Below are 4917 nucleotides of genomic sequence, written 5' to 3'. Positions count from 1 at the left end.
GTGTGTGTGTGTGTGTGTGTGTGTGTGTGTGTGTGTGTGTGTGTGTGTGTGTGTGTGTGTGCATGCGTGTGTGCGTGCTGATGTTGCTCCACCGGATTATCATCTTTTCAGAGTGTTTAGAAGGAAAGCAGTTTATTAATTTTGAAGAGGTTAACAATGATATTGAGTGTTTCTTTGCTTTTAAACCTGTAATGTTTTATGCTTGAGAGATCAACAATTTGCTAAATAGAGGGGATTATGTTACCAATAATGAGGGGAAATATTATCTTGATTGGATATATCAAGATCAAAGAGAATTTGTTTCTCTCCCATCTTCAAACACTTCATGACTTTCTTTCCAACATAATATCTACACAGACACAGATATTCATGCGCGTGCACACACACACACACACACACACACGTGCGCGCGCACACACACACACAAACACACTATGGCATAAAAAAGATTGTACAAAAAATGTGTAGTTTTATCGGAAGCTGAAAACTTTATTGACCATTACACCAAAATTTCATGTTTCTGTGTGACAGCTGGAGGTCTGAAATGTGTAATAGCTCGTGGAATCTCAGCTTCCACCAAATCTACATATTCACACTCAGACATGCACCCTCCCGCTCATACACACACACACATGCATGTGTGCTTGTGTACATATGTTTGTGCATCTGAAACTACTCCAAATGCTGTTGTTATCTTTTAAGTGGTCATCTCAGATTCTCTTGATAATTTATTACAGATTTCAATTATTTCCTCTTTTTCTCATCTGATTTATAACATTATTACACATACACAAGTACCTAATACACTCACAGGGTACACATGCATGTAAAGAGGTATCATATTTGCTTATCTCTCTTGCTCTCTCTCTCTCTCTAAATATACACACACACTTTTTTGTTGAATCTATACATTAACATCATACATGCACAATAATAAGCATAAAGAAATATATTAAAAAAATACTTTTCCTGTTTACATATATAGGCATCTTCACACACATTTTTATATGTGCTTGCAAGTACTTGGTGACCCTGTCAGTGCAGGTGCCACTTAAAAGCACCCAGTCCGCAATGTAAAGTGGTTGGTGTAAAAACCTTGCCAAAACCTGTAAAAACTGTAAAAAGCTGTAAAAATCTTGCCAAAACTGACCTCGCCTGTGCTTGTGCCATGAATGAAGCACTAGGTCCACTCTGCTGAGTGGTTGGTGTTAGGAAGGGCATCCAGCTGTAAAAATCCTGCCAAAACAGTCACAGAAGTCGGGTGCAGGCTTTGGCCTGGCCAGCTTTTGTGGTACTGTCTTACCCATGCTAGCATGGAACATAGATGTTAAATGATGATGGTAATGGTTTAATCCATTTAATATCAAGACACCAAAGAGCTGCTTCTGTTTCTATAATACAAACTTCTTGTTTCAAACAAATTTAAATTAAAACCTCTCTTCAAAATTTTGTATTTGTGTCCCAAATGAGCTTAATAATGACAGTTATTTTCCCTAAATTCTTATTTTCAAAATTCAAGCAAAAACTCTGTTTTTTTAACAGAAATGTGGTAACAAAAGAATTAAATTGTGGTACTGCTCCAGCAAAACTAAAATGATATAGCAGAGAAATGAAAGAATGAATTTTTGAATTCATATTCACAGATGCAAAATAAATCACACATAAATGTAAATATAAACATACACATACATTGATCCACATGTTTACATGTGCTTCATTCGATCTGTGTCTTTTCTCTCAATACTTTAACTATTGCTATTTCTCTGAACCATGGTGCTCTGTGCCACATGACTCACTTGTTATGCATTCTGTGCTTCAACTAATTCTTGTGCTTTGCCCAACATTTAATCCCCAGAATTGCCATTATCCAAAACTCCTTCACTTTCCATGTTTACTTTCTAAAAAAAAAAAAAAAACACTTTTTTGCCAAATTTTAAGTTGAACACTTAATTTCACAAGTCTTGAATCTTCTGAGAAAGCTATGGGCAATGCACCAGCTCACCTCTTTGAAATAACATGTAGAATTTAAAATAAACATCATTACATATACATAATCCTTAGCTTCTACTTTTCTGTTCTTGCATGGGTTAGACAGAATATGTTGAGGCCAAGTTTCTGTGGCTGGAGGTCCTTCCTGTTGCCAGTCCCCACCAATTTTGAAGCAAGGTAATATTTCCCATGGTTAGACATAATTTTTATGAAAGATTGGAAACGAATAACATTGCATATATAATGCTGTTGCTCATTCACGACCATTATATGACGTTGAGGCAAGGGAACAGGCTTCTTTCAGTTTCCATCTATGAAATCTATCTGCAAGGTTTTGGTCATCCTGGAGCGAAAGCAGAAGACATTTGGCTGCAAGTGCCATGCAGTGCGACTGAAGCTGAGGCTACATGCTAGCTTCTTAACTACACAGCTATGCCTACACTTTGCTCATTGATTCATAATTCAATAAATAGCATTTCTGGATAATTTGAAATGAAAGGTATGTTTTTTCTTATAAACATGTAGTTTTAGCTTCTCTGCAAAGCCTGAACAAAGTTCTTACTTCACATGATTTTATCTCTCTCTGTGGACAGTGAAAAAAATGCCGGGTTGATCTGGTCAGTTTCTAGTCTTAGATCTTTACCAGAGAAAGGGTGCTCCATGGAGAGATTAGTAAGCTTTTAGCTATGTACAATGTACAGAAATTTGGATTTTTAAACTGGTCGGTCTAGTTTGTGCCAAGTACTGACAATGTTTGTCCATTCATAGTGCAAAAATAGCACATAGTGTTTTCAGATGATTTGCAATGTAAGGTATAGTTTCTTTGAAAGAAAGTTATACCTTGCATTTTCCAATTGTACATGCCTGATCCACACAAGGGCCAGGAGTGGTTAATCAGATACCTTGCAAGAAACACGCACTCGCACACTGGGTGGAGCTTGTGGAAGAGGGAGACCCAGGAAAATGTGGAATGAAGTAGTGAAGGCTGATCTCATGGTGCTGAACCTTATAGAGAAGACAAGAAATGGAAATGATTGACAATTTACTGAGCTTGAAAAGATGATATCCTAAAACCCCACTTGGTTATGTTTGTGTGTGTAAAGCTCTGTTCCTGACTTCTCCATGAAGCATTTCTCTCTGTATCTCATTCCCTAACATCAGTTACTTCTCTATCTCTGGTACCACTTGGCTGCTGTAATCACCCCACCCTTCAAGCAGAATAGGCACATGTCATACCTCTTCCCTACCCATTACCTCCCTCCCTCAGGAACCAATTCCATTTCTCATTACCATCCCTGCCTGCATCGTTTCCTCCAATCACTTCCTTTCTGTGCCCTCTGTCATTGCCCTCTTTTCTCCGCTATATGCCATTCTTAACATATCTCTTATCTGCTATCCTTCTCAATGCCCTTTCATATCTCTCACACCCCACCTTCATTAATCTCCCTGAACCACTCCTATATCTCTCACCATCGTTTGCTATATTCACCTCCACCCCATCTCAAACTATCTCTCTACACCATCATGAAACTTACCCCTTCTGCCCTTCTCTGCAATCCACTACTTGCATTCTCTCTTACACCCACCTTGTATCTTGAGATGCTTTGGCATCCCACCACCACTCCAATCACTCCAGCCTTCTAGCTACTCCCACCCACAAGTGTGGCCTTGTATCTTTATTGCAAGACACCTGAACTTGTTCTTCCATAACATACTAGTATCAACACCTGGTATAGAACCCTTACCCTCCCTCTTCAATACTACCACCTCCACTTAGTTAAGGAGGCTTTTTTTGTTTTTTTCTTTTCCTTTCCCCTCTTTCTCCTTCTTGTTCATTTCTTGACTTCCAAATCATTTAGCAACCTCTTTAGTGCAGGTTGCATGGAAAAGGTGCCCAGTACACTGTAAAGTGGTTGGCATTAGGAAGGCTATCCAACGAGAGATCATGCCAAAGGTGACATTGTAGCTTGACGTAGCCCTATGCTGGATCCTGTCAAAATTTCCAATCCATACCAGCATGGAAATTGATGTTGAATGATTGTGTTGATGACCCACATCATCATCTTTCATTACTCATGTTCCATGCTGACCTGGGTTAGATGGAACCTATGCATGTGTGTGTGTATATATATATATATATATATATATATATATATATATATATACCAGAGTAAGCACAAATGTGAAACAAGGTAGGAAAAAATAGTACTCAAATATTGGAGGTAGAGTAATATGCTTTGTTATTAAAGCTGCAAAAACATTACAAAAAATCACAAAAAAACTGTTACTCAGAGTTTCACACTCCCGTTCGTCAGGCAGTTATGATCCAGAATGGAATAAGAATTTAAGTTATAGGTATAATTTATATTATGATATGATTCACATTGACTGATACACATTTGAGTTTGATTGGTCATTTCAACTAACAGTTTTTCAAAAGTATTGAAACTGAGACAGTAAATGTAAATAGAAAATTAAAAAATAAATAGAAATTAAAATAAAAAAGACACGAATATTGTGTTGTATAAAATTGAAAAAATCTTGAGTCAGAGAAATATTTAGGTTAAAAAGAAATGATGCATGTCCAAAGTAAATTGATTAATGGTAAATCGTCCAACCCATGCTAGCATGGAAAGCGGACGTTAAATGATGATGATGATGATGATGATGATGATGATGATAAGACTGTTTTAAAAAATTAACCCATGGGTTTGGGAAACGACCAGTCAAGTTCAAATGTGTATCTGTCAATCTGTCAATGTGAATTATATCATAATATAAATTATACGTATAACCTAAATTCTTATTCTTTTCTGGATCACAACTGCCTGACGAAACTCTGAGTAGTAGTTTTTTTGTGATATTTTTGTAATGCTTTTGCAGCTTTAGTGTATATATATATATATATATATATATATATATATATAT

At 36.9% G+C, this 4917-nt stretch overlaps 1 protein-coding gene across 8 annotated transcripts in view; it reads left to right on the top strand.

The window, feature by feature from the left end:
* LOC106867341 (rho GTPase-activating protein 39) overlaps positions 1 to 4917 on the top strand; it is a 452309-nt gene that overhangs the window by 66705 nt on the left and 380687 nt on the right. The window contains exon 2 of one of the 8 annotated variants that reach the window (XM_052966680.1): positions 1543 to 1667. The exons of the other annotated variants lie outside the window; for them this stretch is intronic. The gene's annotated coding sequence lies outside the window, so the exon portion shown is untranslated. The remainder of the gene's footprint in view (positions 1 to 1542; positions 1668 to 4917) is intronic. 8 annotated transcript variants of the gene reach the window in all.

The sequence above is a fragment of the Octopus bimaculoides genome, chromosome 3, assembly GCF_001194135.2.
Source record: "Octopus bimaculoides isolate UCB-OBI-ISO-001 chromosome 3, ASM119413v2, whole genome shotgun sequence".
NCBI classification, from domain to species: domain Eukaryota; kingdom Metazoa; phylum Mollusca; class Cephalopoda; order Octopoda; family Octopodidae; genus Octopus; species Octopus bimaculoides.
Note: the sequence above shows the minus strand (reverse complement) of the source record. Positions and strands in the feature narration are given on the sequence as shown.